General features: G+C 32.0%; 1 long non-coding RNA gene across 1 annotated transcript; it reads right to left on the bottom strand.

Annotated features, from left to right (window-relative positions):
- Positions 1-8,102: 8,102 nt before the first annotated feature.
- Positions 8,103-16,517, bottom strand: LOC127723423 (uncharacterized). Its single transcript, XR_007992075.1, has 3 exons — positions 16,381-16,517; positions 15,446-15,582; positions 8,103-9,227 (listed from the first exon to the last, which is right to left on the bottom strand). It is a non-coding gene; the product is annotated as an uncharacterized LOC127723423 (long non-coding RNA).
- Between the last annotated feature and the right edge of the window lie 312 nt (positions 16,518-16,829).

Below are 16,829 nucleotides of genomic sequence, written 5' to 3'. Positions count from 1 at the left end.
TACAAACATTATTTGATACTTGAGAAATAGCTGAGATAAAAATTTTCACCAATTCTTCCACAATATTCATCTTAACTTCTGACAAGAGTGCCTTTGGTTTTTTATTTAACTGCCTATAGCGCCCTTGGTGCTTTGATTTAAAATTTTTGTTGTTGAGAAAGTGCATTTATGGCTGGATCACAACAACGATGCTTTGATTTCTAATGTTTTACCGTCACACCACTGTCCCAAGTTGGGGAAGGCTTGGCGCCTTTAAACAATGTTAAACCCCACCGCATTCCATATATGCATGTCATTAGTCAGATGCCTGTAGTTCAGTGGTTGTCGTTGGTTCATGTCTGTCATATTCATGTTTTGTTATTTGTTTTGGTATAAATTAGGACGTTTATAGTTTTTCAATTAAATTGTTTCATATTTTTCATGTCGGTGCGTTTTATAGCCGACTATACGGTATGGGTTTTTCTCTCATTGTCGAAGGCCCAGCGGTTGCCTATAAATGCTTATATCATCCACTTCATTTGAACTTTGGTGGATACATATGTAGTTGTCTCATTTGCAATTATACCCCATCTCCTTAATTTCATTATAAGTGTATAAACTAGAAAAATGCAAAAAGCTGCCATGAAAACAAGTTCAATACGTGTTCCCCTTAATTTTGGAGATTTTGGTAGTAAAGATTATTTCGCAAATACAGACATATTTATTTGTGGCGATATTGCGACATTTGTTTATGGAAATGTAGAAATGGAGACACTTGACGTAGATGTAGATAAATTTTTCGAGCAAGTTCACGCGTTATGAAAGAATTAATACAGACAACAATTATGACCAAAAGAAAATAAACGCGATAAAACGAACAAAAATAAACAAAACACTGCACTTAAAACTATGAAGTCTAACAGAATCAACAAAAAACCGAGCTAGAACACAGGTGACCCGACAGAGCGTAGAATTCTTGCTATATTTCTGTTTTAAAACGCTGATGAGCCAAATCCAATGATTACTTTTAGACATCATAAAATAGCGCTTGTCTAACCCTAAGTCATCACCAAAATAATATTCCATCTGTTATTGTAAATTAGAAATAATTGATTATATGTAAATTTTATCTTTATTAGCATCCACATTTTGCATCCAACCGGGACTGTTTTAAAGGACCTTCTATATATATGTTTGTCATCCAGTTTCAACTTCAAACATACTCTGCGGTTTCAGAGAAGATCAAGAATTGTGTGTTCCAGTTTTAACGGGGTTGTGCTTCTCGTTTGTCTCTACTTTTAAAGAGGAATTGTCCATTGTTTGATTTTTCGTTTTTAGTTTTGACTTTGGCTTTCCAATTGTGAACTTTTCATTTCTATGTAGCAACATTCCACCAGCGCCTGATTATGGATAGTGTAAATCCCATTCGACACGATATCACCGAGCTTGCATTTCTTATTCCGATTTTCTTGATAGAAGGTTTATGCTTACAAGAAGGCTATTGTACCAAGAATTCCAAATGTGACGCAGAATCTATCTGCTTACTTTTCCGGAGCACCCACTAGAATCCCCAGAATTTGGTACGGTGCCTAGTCTTTGGTTTTCTATGTTGTGTTTTGTAAACTGTCTTTGATCGTTTTTATAATGTTTTGCTATGTAATTGTCCGTTTGTTTTCGACTAAAGAGGTTGATTATTCATTTGGTATCTCTCGGCTTTCTTTTTTAATCTGATTTCCTTTATAGGGAGAATACAACACTATATTCACGGAAAGGACTCTTGCAACAACTCTGTAAGGATTCAATATGTGCTCTACAGCTCTACATAAAATTCCAAATGGCATACCAGATTTCTATACAATCATCTTGGTCGTTCTACCTTACATAAACCACGTGTTTTATTGATCTTTTCCTGTCCTTGATATTCATAAAATATTTGTCAAGCAAGCAAGCAAGACCAAATTGACCAATCTGCAACCAATTAAATTTGATTGCAATATTTTACTAGTTATAATAAAAGGCAGTCATAACCTATTAAAGAAAATGTAGTAACACAGCTAGCTGTTGAAAAAAAACGGTACTTATGTTTTATGATCATGTCCAAATTCATTTGTTTTCCGTTATGTAATCAAATAGAAGAAGTTCTTAATGAACAAACTGCGTGCGCGATTTAAAATCAGAATCAGGAGGAATCTGCTTAAACCGGAGCTGCAAAAAACACGCATTTTGGAAATAATTGAGAAATTAACGATTTCGAATAATCATCTTAATATTGAAAGTTAGATTGGAAATCCCAAAATTCGTATCAGTTCTTTATCACATTAAGGCTATTACATTTTCCTGAACCCCCCAAAAAAAAAATATCACATAATTCTTTGAATTTCTTTTGTTAATCACGTTAAATAGCCAATAGCGTTTTGATGTACGCTTCAAAAATATTACTCAGAATGCACTAGAAGCTTGCAGTTGTTTATTATATACTCTATCAGCATATTTAATGGCGTTTTGAAATACTTGTAATATATATCAAAGAAAAGAATATATATCAATGACGGTTGTTGCCGTTGAAAAAATAAAATGTTTTCTGTCTCAGGAAAAACATAATCATAACAGCTGTTATGAAAAATAATTCTAATCTAAGAACTTTCTGAATATTAAAAGTTAAATATATACATTTAAAACAAATACCCATCTATGAATAGTTGGAAGACGGTAGCTCGCCATGCAACCACGGGGTGAGACTGGGTTCGCGGATTACTATTATGTGTACCATGAAACGCCCGACACCTTAATTGGTAACAAGACTGACACTGCACTGTTTAACTGGTTGTATAATGAACTGTCCAATTGGCAGTTAGCTCGAAATAAACGAAGAGCTTTATAATTAAAACAAAGCTTGATTTTGAAAGGGCATGGCTAGAATTACTCTTGTTGAAATAACGATAAAAGGGTTTTGAAGGCTCTCCCGGCTTTGTTTTGCGGGGTTGTGTTTCTAATTTTACTACAACTTTTGTGAGCTTCTTTATGTATTTTTATAACTGATTTATACTTTTTGGTAGGGTACGTGTTGCTCTGTCTTTAGTTTTCAATGGACTTGTTAGCGGTTGTCTCGTTATTTGTATTTTGCCTTGTCATTGTCTGTTTTTCTTCGACTTGTGAGTTTTGAATGTCTCTTAGTAATCTTTAGCCTTTTTTTAGACTTGAAACTAAAACTACATCGTTATTCTAACCCAATAAGGCAGTAAATGGTCCACTTCTACTGCGTTTCAGCTATAACAAACAAAGCGAGCTGTTCTTGTAAACCCGTACTGAATTTTACGAAGTTTAGTATTTAAAATATGAAAATGTGTTAGTATTTGCTCATTTTAGAATTAAACAGTAATTCTGCGGAATATATTGTGTATTTTATGTAAATAAAGCCAACAGTAGTATACCGCTGTTCGAAAGTCATAAATCGATTGAGAGAAAACATTATGTAAATGATGGGGAACATGTAAAGTTAGAACAAAACAAAAGAGCAGGACCGCCAAATTATGTCTTTAAGAAACCGATGCACATAAAAATACCAATTGTTTTACGAATTGGACAAAGGCAGTTCCGGAATATACGAACTCGACGTATCCAAATAACATCTTTAAAAAGAGCACATGATTTAGATACAATAATTCATTTGGCACAACTGTATTATGGTAAATCATTTTTTGTCGAGCCTGCGACTATTGTCGCAGAAAGCTCTACATAGGGATAGTGATCCGGCGACAGGGGCGGCGGCGGCGGCGGCGGCGGCGGCGTTAGCTTACTTCTTTAAAGCTTTATATTTTAGAAGGTGGAAGACCTGGATGCTTCATACTTTCTATAGAGCTGCCTTATACTACGAAGTTTCCATCTGTCACATGTCCATTGTCCTTGACCTCATTTTCATGGTTCAGTGACTACTTGAAAAAAAAATTAAGATTTTTTGTAATGTTATTTTCCCTGTTATTACGAGTAATAGGATAACTATATTTGGTATGTGCGTACCTTGCGAGGTCCTCATGCCCGTCAGACAGTTTTCACTTGACATCGACCTCGTTTCATGGATCAGTGAACAAGGTTAAGTTTTGGTGGTCAAGTCCATATCGCAGATACTAGAAGCAATATGTCTAGCATATTTGGTTTATGGAAGGACTGTAAGGTGTACATGTCCAACTGGCATGTGTCATCTGACCTTGACCTCATTTTCATGGTTCATGGGTTATAGTTAAATTTCTGTGTTTTGGTCTGTTTTTCTTATACTGTATGCAATAGGTCTACTATATTTGGTGTATGGAATGATTGTAAAGTGTACATGTCTTGCTGGCAGGTGTCTTCTGACCTTGACCTCATTTTCATGGTTCAGTGGTCAAAGTTAAGTTTTTGAGGTTTTTTTTTTCTAATACTATATGCAATAGGTCAACTATATTTGGTGTATGGAAATGTTTTATGATGTACATGTCAGTCTTGCAGTTTTTTTTTACCTTGACCTAATTTTCACGGTTCGTTGCTCAGAATTAAGTTTTTGTGTTTTGGTCTGTTTTTCTAATAATATAAGCAATAGGTCAACTATATTTGGTGTATGGAAGGATTGCAAGCTGTACATGTCTGCCTGGCATGGTTCATCTGATCTTGACCTCATTTTCATGGTTCATTCGTCAATGTTTAGTTTTCTTGATTAAGCCTGTATCTTAGAATTTATTAGCAATAGGTCAACTATATTTAGTGTATTGAATGATTGTAAGGTGTACATGTAATTCTTGTTTTGTTTATATGACCTTGACCTCATTTTTGGATCATGTTAAATTAATGTGATAGTTGTAGTAAAGCTTTATATATAGGACTATCAACATAATATCAATGATAAGTAAAGAAGACGAGTCATTTCAGCGTGTGCACTCTTGTTGCATATAGGTATGCTTTATCAAAAATTAATTGATAATCGGGAAAGTCTCCTTAAAATTAGCCTGTTGTTGTAATAATGCTTCTCCTGGAAAATAAGAACTGCTTATAAAATCCGGAACCATAAGTCATGCGTGTGACTATGGCTGTAATATTGGTATTGCGATTTTGTACAGCGTCCAAATGATGTCCATTAATCAGTAAAACAAAATCAAACTTGATAAATCAAACACTTACAGGTTGCATTTCTGTAAATATTGACAATGCAATTTCCCATAGGAACTCCTTTTACGGCTTAAACTGTACCACTTTTACTATGAAGTTTTGAACAAAATCTTATCCTAGAATTGAAAGTTCATATGCACTACAATTTTTTTCAAAGGTCAAAATATAGGGTTGTGCGGCATATTTTCAACGTTTATATGCCCTGAACTTTTCAGAGTTTAAACTAACACTAATTTTCTTAACTACCCCTTCCTCGAATGAAGGGTTACCACAGATTTCAATGTAAACAATATGCACATGTATATTTACTGGTAACATTCCCAAGTTATGTCTCTATGAGATGGAACACAGAGAGCATAACTTGGAACCAGTATGTAAACAAAATTAATTTTCTATGAATATTCTAAATCTCCCCAAAAGAGGCGTGGTTTGAGAAACAGCTGTATTTACAAAGTGCAACCTATACAAACATTTATTCAAATAGAAAACTCTCTAAAATCAGTTTTTCTCACATTAATACTCATTTATCAGAATTATAGCCTGAAAGAAATCACTGTGTATACTCTTAGTTTTTTTTTACTGAACATTTTATACCCCTCCCCTGTTTCAATTTTTAAAAGAATTTGAAAACAAGACTTTAATTATTGCCAGCTTACCCTATTTGCATATTTTCTGATATAAAATGCCTAGAACCTGTTTAAAACTGTTTTGATAACATATTGAAAGCATATCAGAATACTATAAATGTTATGTTTAGCAGTCAATCATTACAACATTCAAGATTATATAAAATATCCAATCCTGCCTCTGTCTCCAGTCCACATCTTACTGTATGCCTATTTGTCAATTAAAGTTCACATTTTCTACCTCAAATGGTCAATTTAGAATTCTTGTCACAACAGTATCATCTGTAACCATATATCTGACACAATTTACCTAATTAATATACTAGAAGTGTTCAGACAAAGCCATATTTGCAATAGTTGTATGTATGCAAATACCAGTCTGAGATATAAATTCACTTAAAATGTTATAGAGATGACTGCTAACATCTAATTTTTGCATAACTTCCAAGCATAGTTATTGTTTTCTATATCAAGAACTTAAAAATCATAAAATCATAGCATTTACAAGTTAAATTATCTGTTTTATGACCCAGGGGGTAGGCAATTTTCTCTGTTTTTGTCCCTGGGGACTCAAATTTCCTAAATTATTCTGCTGTTTCTAGCAATTTGGAATATTTAGTACATATTCAGGATAGAACACACTATTGTAAGTTTTGTTGAGATATTTTTGTATTTCTAGCTTGTATTTTTTATGCCGTGGTGACAAAAAAGCAGATTTAGGTGTTACGGCTTACTTTTGGGTTAATGACAGGACACAAACATCCCATAAATAATATTCAGGAAGGATCGATGAGTTTCAATGACTGCGAAGAGTAAATATAAGCACTTCTTAACAATTTAACTTACAAACATGCAAATATTATGAATAAATTTTGTATTCAGGACTTTAAGTAAACTATGCATACTGTAAACTGTGAATTTATGCTGAGTCATCATATCTAAGGCCCAGGATTCTATCAATCTTCATGAAATATTTATAAAACTTCATATTTGAGTTAATTTCTTTAAAATCTGTGAGATAAAGCAAATTTGGTTAAATTCTGAATGTTTTCTTTTTTCACCCTATATAGGTTGCATTTCTGTAAATATTAACAATGCAATTTCCCATAGGAACTCCTTTTACGGCTAAAACTGTACCACTTTTACTATGAAGTTTTGAACAAAATCTTATCCTAGAATTGAAAGTTCATATGCACTACAATTTTTTTCAAAGGTCAAAATATAGGGTTGTGCGGCATATTTTCAACGTTTATATGCCCTGAACTTTTCAGAGTTTAAACTAACACTAATTTTCTTAACTACCCCTTCCTCGAATGAAGGGTTACCACAGATTTCAATGTAAACAATATGCACATGTATATTTACTGGTAACATTCCCAAGTTATGTCTCTATGAGATGGAACACAGAGAGCATAACTGGGAACCAGTATGTAAACAAAATTAATTTTCTATGAATATTCTAAATCTCCCCAAAAGAGGCGTGGTTTGAGAAACAGCTGTATTTACAAAGTGCAACCTACAGGGATTTCGATCATGAAGAAACATTTGCCATATTTTTTTTCAAATGCCATGCAATTTTGAAGGAGGTATTACAATTTGAATTGTAAACCACAGACTGCATCTGAATGGGAAAATAAACCTGAATTATGGATATATTTGTTGGTGGGTTATTGTCTCATTGATGTATACTCTACACCTCCTGAATCCATTTATTAGTAAAATACGGAAAAATTGACACAAAATAGATTTTACTCTGGATGCTATCGCTGGATTATGAAGAAGCATCTTTAAAAGTCTAAAGTTTCCTGAAATTCCATGGAGGTTGGAAATAGGTAATTGATACTTTCAAACTTTAGCCCTAGGTTGCATGTGAATGTAAGCGAAACAGAACTCTAAAACAGAAAACAAAATATAAGTCCATTAATTAGTAAAAACAAGAATGAAATCATATAATATGTTTTTATCAGATGCTATTTCATAAACATAATACTGGGTAATCATAATTGGTATGAATCTGTTGTCCAATTTTGGTTAAATTCCATGAAGATTAAAAAAAAATATATCAATGCCTAAAAGAATCAAACCTTGACTTATCTTAATGTTAACTACAAAAGCCAAGTCAATCTATTTGTAAAATATCAATAGAAAAAAAGGAAAACCTATTTTCAGATGTTAGTATTTCTTTATCATGAAGAAGCTTCTGTAAACTTGCATGAAGGTTTCACAAAGTTATTGATGCTTGTATAACTTAACCCCTAATTGTCATGTTAACTTCTAAAAACTAAATTTTTTTATCATCAAAAGAAATGAAATAATATACTTTCTAAATTTTGTTTGATATGCAGTTTCATAATCACAGTAAAGGTTCTGTCAAAGTTTCGTAAATTTCAACGATGGGCTGACATTTATTAATGTCTGAAAAACTTAACCTATAGATTGTATTTTAACTGTACAAATCTATTTATAAATCTGTAAACATACGAAAATTTTATTTTCATTCTTCTTCAAATGCTATGTCTTGATTACGAAGCTACTGTTCACATTTCGTAAAATTTCATGGTGGGTCGGCAAAATTATTGATGTCTACACTTATTTTAATTTATGTCTACACTTATTTTAATTTGAATCGGTTTTAAATGTTGGTGACACTGCCGACACGGCGACGCTTACAAAATATAGGATCCCTTATTTGCATCGAGACTCAAATAAATTGACTTGCTTATTAAATAATACAAAATATGGTACCCTTCACATCCTCCACTCGGTGATCATTGATACCTGTGACGACTGACGCTGATAAATCATTGCACTTTCAAGTTCTTGCACACGTTCCTTCAATTGCTGGTTTTGTGTTTGTAAAAGTGTGCTTTCTCTTGATAGAGATTGTATCTGTTTGGTTTTTACTTTCAATGAGGATTCTAGTTTTTTGTTCGCTTCTTTTTGTTTCTCGAGTGCCTTTTTCGTTTTAGTGATTTCCTTTTCAAATTTTTGGTCTAAAACTATAATATTTGATTTGTTCTTTTTCTTCTTCTCCTCATAGAGTGACCATTTCATTTCGTGGAGACTGTTTTGTAAACAATGAACTTTACGGTCTATAAGTTGTGAAAGTGAAAAGTATGTGATTACTGGATCATGATCACGTGATGATATTCCAAGAGCTCGGTAACATCTGCTATGCAGAATACGCACATTGTCGGATATTTGATTAACTAAATATTCAGGTTGGGTTTCTGGTGGCAACAAAAAGCTGTGATCATAAACACCATGAACCAATCGACATAATTGGTTGTTATAGACATCCAACAATTTTGTATTGATATCTTTTGGTATTTCTCTTTTCGCCTTTTCATATTCTGTATCAAGTTTTTTCGCAATCCAAGGATAGTCTTGGCGTAGTTTGTTAACGAATTGACGAAAACAGGATGGTCCTCTACGTGGCAAAACCTCTAATAGTTTGGAAGCTTTTGCTCTTCTGGTTGTTTCTTGCTGTAAACAGTACATACATTTCACAAGAATAATAATTGTGAAGTATTCGATATTTATATGAAATAGAGATTGATAGAAATAAATCAATCCACTGAACACAGTACGGTATAAGGAAGGATCAAGATAAAGATTCATTTCTATCATCCAAAATTAGTAAATCGTTGCATACTATTGGAGGTTCTATAAATCATTACAACTAAATAAGGATCAGACTGGCATTTATACAGTTAGATCTTTTTATTTTCGGAAATCAACTTTAAAACATTTCTTTCTACATGCTATAGTTATTATCTAAAATAAAAAAAGACAAAGATTTGGGAGGGGAATCTTAATAATTTTTCATTTATTCATTATATGTTATATTGTCTAATCAATATCCTATACATTGTCATATGAAAGGATTTTCGTGAAATTATGATGTCAAGGAAATTTATGCACCAAAGCATGTATATATTCTACACTAAGTCGTTCTCTATGCACAATTTGTTACAATTATTTCGAATCCATAACATATAATCGAGAAAACTATTTGTCTTGTTTATTAACTTTCATGTTTACATATCTTATTGCCGAAGTTTACCGAAAGCGACCTTAATTAAGAATCAATATAGAATCATTGAGCGCGTGAAAAAAAGTGGGACTATAGACATGCAATAGAGCGATGTTTATTCATGTTATTATTTGTTTTATATAATGTCCATGCGTTGATATTTATTAATTAAACTTTGCCATAAACATTTGGTAAATGGTTTGGTGATTTAATTTGGTTTTCAAAATCAATCAACACTATCTGACTTCAACGTTTGAGCTCTCCTTTCCTTTTATTAATCAGTGCATACGGAAATGCTATCGGCGAATTGCGTACGAGTAGACAATAATTTAAAAGTAATACATTTCTGAAGATTTTGATAAGATAAAGGATTTTCTTTATAAAGTTCATGTACACGTTCCGTTACAGTAAAACTTAGCCAATCAAGTATATAAAACATATTCAACTTTTTTTGTAACATATGATGTATAAAGAATGCCAACAGTAGTACACCGGTGTTCAAAAGTCATAAATTGATTTAGAGAAAACAAATCCGGGTTACAAACCAAAACCGAGGAAAACACATCAACTATAAGAGGAAAACAAAGGAACAACAGGAACACCGAAGTGCAACAAAAACAAACGCCAACACACATAGAAACGAACTATTTGATAACAATTGCCATATACCTGACTTGGTACAGGACATTTTAAGAAAAAATAGTGGGTTGAACCTAGTTTCATGGCATGCCAAACCTCCCGCTTTATGACAATGTTAAAAAATATCGCTAAAACACTAAGTGACAGAAATACAGCACAAACACACGCAAGAACATTCAAAACAGAGAAACGCACAAACGAATAATATAATAGTCGACACAACATACAAACCAGAGAACAACAACGAACATATTCTCCATCAACGAAAAACACCACAGGATATCAAAAATAGTGACGCACTTACGTAACTAACATGCAATCTCGAACTTTATACATTTATTTTCACAATATTGTTCCAAACAATTTTCAAGACAATAATGGTATTGAAAGGCAATTTTATAATTATTATGTATCACATTCATTTTTCTCTTGATTTTTCCACAAGTTCTTATCGCAGGGTCTTTTGTATCTAATGAACTGAACGATGTTGGATTTGCTCATTGTAGAAATTCATATGATGCAATTTAATACTGCAGACTCTAAGGTTTTTCGTCTTTATTCCTTTTTATGCAATGACGTTGTCAGTTTGTCTTCGACTTATGAGTATCCTTTTTGCTATTTTATAAACAGTTTCTAAGTACAACATAATGTTTAAAAGTTCATTCGAAGTTTTTTTGGGGGGTTTTTGAATTCAGAATGTCTTGTAAGTTAAAATAACCAGGACAATCTTTTTGATTTTGTTTGTAAAGTATTTGACTTTGTACAAAAATAAATGGAAATGATAAAAAAGGGATGAAAGGCAGACTTCAAAAGACAACCACCCATGACTCATAAAAACAAGAGACACCCTATTTAAACCATATTCGTGTCTAAATATTATTATATATGAAGACATTGAATAAGGTCTTCGTCAACATCTTTACTTTCTATTATTCTAACAGATACTTTTTCACGACAGGTAAAGTAATTTCGCTGTATTTGGCATGGCCTTTCAGATTTTTGGGTCCTCAATGCTCTTCAACTTAGTACTTTATTTGACATTTTACTCTTTTTATTAGAGCGTTATGGATTGCGCGTCTGGTGTACACAATTTAAAGCCTGATATATTTTACAACTACTAAGTTGATGCCACTGCCGTTTAAGGTTTCTTTTCCGAGTGTATTAGAAGTGAGAAATTCTGTGTTGACATGAATTATCATTGATATGGTCATATTTATAAATCAACTGCTTTTATAACTTTGAATTGATCGGAATACTAAGATTTTCTACCCAAGGAAGGAATTGATTACCTTAGCTGTTTATGACAAAACCTTTCGGAATCTTATGTTGTGAATGCTCTTCTACTTCAGGCTTTATTTGGCCTTTTGACTTTAAGACTTCTGCAGCGGAATTTCAATTTTGAGTCAGTTCTTTATAGTAACAACAGAGGAGAAAATTATGACTCATTTAAGTTACAGCATACACTACTGCTATACCTTCAGCTATTAGGAAATAGCTAAAAAAATCAATAATATATCTGAATGTGTTATAGTGTGTAAACAAACGAAGAGTCATTATTCTAAATTATTTACATTTATAAAGAACATCACATTGTGAGAAACCGATCCACTAAACCGGTTTGTGTTGATTGGTCTTCATGTTTCTGTGTCGTGTATTGTATACTGTTGTTTGTCTTTTCGTTTCGTGCCATAGCGTTGTCATTTTATTTTCGACTTTCGAGTTGAATGTCCCTTTGGTGTTTTTCACCTCTCTTTCATAAGGGACTTATCATTTTTTACCTGGGAGGGGGGGCTGGTCATTTTGAAATCAAACATATAAAATTTTCTTGATAATATTTCACTATTTTTATTTGATCCCTCTGTAAAAACACTTAAAAAATGTGATCCCCCCTCTATTAAACATTAACATGCCAAAATTTTAACATGCAAAACACCGAGTTATTTCTCATTTTAGCTTGAACAATTCAATTACTCATTTATTGTTACATTTCATTCGTAAATGTGTGATATATCATCATAGTAACCCCAAAATTTTGTTTTATTAGTTTAAACAGTACAAATTTTGAGGGAATGAGAGGTCTAAATGGACCCAAAGGGATCTTTTAATGAAAACAAAAAGGCACATTAGTGGTGTTCGTCATCTCAGAATCATCTGTTTAGACTTTTGTATCACAATTCAACTGTTTGTATGCAGATGAGATGAACATTTGATCATTTATTGGAGAATTTATTGCTCTACTCTATTTTCTTTCATGATGCTGCTTGATTTTAATTTTTTTACAAATTTTTTCTCAAATCGCTGTAAATTTTAATTTATACTTAATTTTTCCCAAACTATTAAGCTGATTATAACAAAATGTGAGTGGAATACTGTTTATCGGGTTTTTTTCACGTCAGGTTTTTTCCCATATGATGACAAAATGGGCAGGTTAAATTTTCACTGAGTGGGAAAATACACGCGAAAATATAACTGTATCGTATTGTTAAAAATACAAATATCCGTGTATATATGTGATTTATTTTAATTTAAATTTTACATAGATGCAAAAATCTTTAAAATATTTTGGGTTATGACACCATTTAATAGATCGTCTCTAATTAACATTTGTTAACCTGTAACTGATTGCTGTGTTGATCAAAAGGTGTGCCATGTAATTTTAGTAATTTTAATTATTATATAAACAGATACCTTAATTAAGTAAACACTTGCTTGTGATCTACCAAACAACACAAAAGACTCGATAATCAACAGTTTAATGTATGAAACTTTCAAAAAACAATAAATCTGGGAATATGCAGTGAAATTTACGCGGGGTCAAATTTTCGCATTTCTTAAGCTGCCGCGAACAAAACGAAAATTAAACACGAACGAAAAAACCCGATATACGGTATAACGACAGGATTATTCGGGTTATGAAGCACTAATGCATTTTATATGGGACAAAATGACACAAAAATGGCAGCTTCCTACATCACCTTAGTCATGTGATGTCTTACTTAATTGTCATGATATGAATGGTGGTAAAAATATATTTCCATTTGACCATTGTAATCATCGGTTATTCTTCACATTTTGTATTTTGAAGTATGCAAACTACTCATTTCCATGTGCAAAAAATGTTGATCCCCCCTCTTTGAATTTATAAAAAAAATTTGAACCCCCCTTTCCCACACGCAGAAAAAAAAACCCCTGCATTTTGACCAGCCCCCCTCCCAGATGATAAAAAATGATAAGTCCCTAACAGTACAACAGTTTTATTGATAGTACGATATGAAGTGTTAATACAGGGACGTAACTCGGTGATAGCTAAACCTTTGACAGATCAAAATATCACGTTTGTGTATAACAGCATATACAACTGCATAAATTCGTCACCACCGTATAAAACAACTGCATGATATTTTTTGAATGCAGCATATTTTTTTCAAGAAGTTAAGATCGAAATTTCAACTTTTTTGATGCAACAATTTGGCGTGACGGATTATTGACGAACTTGAATTTGAAGGTCTCTTATTCATATCATTTTTCAGTTTTTAAAATCATAACCATTTTCACTTATCCCTTTTCAAAGACAAATTATACAAATAAGAAAACAATATTTTGCAGGACTATCCTATCAATCAGCCCATTTCAACGAATTTAATGTAAAGGGGTCCTTAACAGCCTGAGACAAGTATGACCTCGTGCAATGCCAAAATATACGTATGATGTAGGATAATAGGTGTTCGTGTGTGTTAATAACTGTTTAACAATACAAATATATATATATATATAGTGTTGGTAGTATTTAATAAAAAAAAAATCAATTGTAGTTGTGATAAAGACAATATTTAAAACTTAAAAGTGTTAACGTGGTTTAATTGATATCTTTTTATAATAAGTATATTTTTGAAGGAAAACGAAAGTTTACACTGTTACAAAAATACTCCAAGGCAAATTCAAAAAGGGGAAGTCCATAAAAACTGACATAATCAAACGCTATCAATCAACGGAACAAGTGAAAAACAACTGCCATATTCCTGACTTGGTGCAGGCAGTTTCCGAAGAAAATGGTAGGTAAATCGTGGTTTTATCGCTAGCTAAACTGCCCATTTGTAAGACATTTTCAAATAACAATCCGGTTCAAATAAGAGTGTGGTGTTCCGTTTGTAATACTGATTCTGAAGGTACAGTCAAACTTCCAAACGAAATCTGAAGACTGATTTGAAGTGCTACAGTTGTAAGGGATGTTGTCAGTATTCACTGCATTTGACTTTTAAAATATTTGGAGTGAAATCATACAATTAAATAGATTTGGTCTAACAATACAAACACTATTATTATATAATTAATATCAGTTTGTCATACATACTGTTTATTCATTATTATACGTGGGATACTAATTGTCGTGCATTTTCTGGGTAAAGGAAAAATTCGAATTTAAATGCTCATCAACTTATAAAATTTTTGAGGCTTCTAAGCAGATTCTGGCAAAATCACAAAATCAAAAAAACGCGAGGTACAATGTTGTTCAATTTACGAAAAATGCTTACCATGCAAAATATATGAAACCACAGAATATCAATTTGATAATGTAACAACAAAACGAAGAAGCACAAGACAATTATATAACTTAAATTACTTTGTAGGGTCACAATAATATTACATATGTTTAACAATACGTTTTACAAACTATCAAGATCAACAGATAATTGTCATAATTATACTTCTTTTGTAAATTTTTAAAATGTATACTTCAATATTATTTATCTTCAGTTCAACTGTTAAACTATTGATATGAACTTCGTGTGATTTTAATTATTTCAAAATAGTATTGATACTAATTGTGGTTGACTAATTATTATAAGTTTGATCATACTAAATTTTGTTGGCATATAATTCGTTAAGAAAAAATATTCCGTGTTAGTTTGCGAAAGGTGTCTACATGAACACTAATGCGTTATATTGAGATATTTTATACCTCTACCTGCTGTTTTTAGCTTTAAAAAAGTAAGAGTATTTAAAGAATATTTTTGTTTTAATTTCTAACCTCTATATCTTCGCTTTGAGCTTGAGTAATAATGTTGTCTATGTACATTCTGAGAAGAAATTGTTTGTCAATGTCTACATCTCGCAGTATATCTGGATGACATTGGTCAAGTGCTTTCATTTGATTAGGATCCATGTCTAGAGAAATAAAAAAACAATCAATAATCGTGTATTAGAAAATGAATAAAAACAAAAGCACGTATATTGGGTTTACAGAATAGAGAATAATGGGCAACAAAATAAATAATAGAGACAAATGGTAAAAAAAATAAAGAATAGAAAAATAATGGGGTGGGGGGTGGGGGCTGAAATATAAAGAATTACTTCAAAAAATTGGATTATATACTGATTACAGAAAAGAACAATGTCCAGAATACAGTTATCAAGTAATTACAGAATAGCCATTATTTTAAAAGATAAAGAAGAATGAACGAAAAACATTGAAGAATACAGAAATAGCTGCGTTTTTACTGATGTATACTTTAAATTCAGAAACAATTATGAGTTTTTTATTAAAGCAACTAATGTGACTTGGTTGGTACCTCAATAATAAGAACTTGCATTCTGATATATATATATACGTATGCAGATATTCCTGAAGTCGCAATAATTTATCTCACATTGATTTCCATTCTTCAAAAATCGAAATAATAAATGCACGCAATTATATCTAAATATACAGCATATAACATGTGTAAAGTCTATAAGATGATTAGTGGAAAATTTATAACATTCAACATTATTAATGTTCTCCCGTAGATTTATTAATAGTGCTGTGGTAAGAAAATGATATAAGACTAAGTCACATTCCCCGTTGCGACGTGATGTAATGTTTCTAATTCAATGTTGGTTACGTACAAATACATCAAAAAGAACGGTGTTTTCCCGTGGGTTAACAACACATGTCGTAAAATTTCAAAACAATTAACACCTAACCTGTTTGAAAATATAAGTTCCAAATATAATCCAGGTGTATTAACACATTGTTTTAGAAATAACTTTCTGTTTGCACATATTAATCGTGTGATTAAATCTATGATTTATCTACTATAAATTTATATGGAGCATGTGTGTTCATATAACTTCCACGTCATAGTCATTAATATGATTAAATCTTTAAAAAATCTTTATCTTAATCAAGATACAAAACTGATAAAGTGGCCATGGACTCGTTATTAGATATAAGAAGATGTGGTATGAGTGCCAATGACTCAGAGACAACTCTCCATCCAAGTCAAAATTTATAAAAGTAAACCATTAGTTCTAATAAAAAAGTAGTTTGGAGGCAGAATTTAAACACGACTATCATGTATATACTACCAGGACACACATATGTGTTTGTAGACGAAACGCGCGTCTGGAGTACAAACTTTTAATCCTAGTAT

The sequence above is a fragment of the Mytilus californianus genome, unplaced genomic scaffold (genome assembly GCF_021869535.1).
Source record: "Mytilus californianus isolate M0D057914Y unplaced genomic scaffold, xbMytCali1.0.p SCAF_13, whole genome shotgun sequence".
In the NCBI taxonomy this organism is placed as follows: Eukaryota; Metazoa; Mollusca; class Bivalvia; order Mytilida; family Mytilidae; genus Mytilus; species Mytilus californianus.
This window is presented reverse-complemented; position numbering and strand designations above follow the sequence as displayed.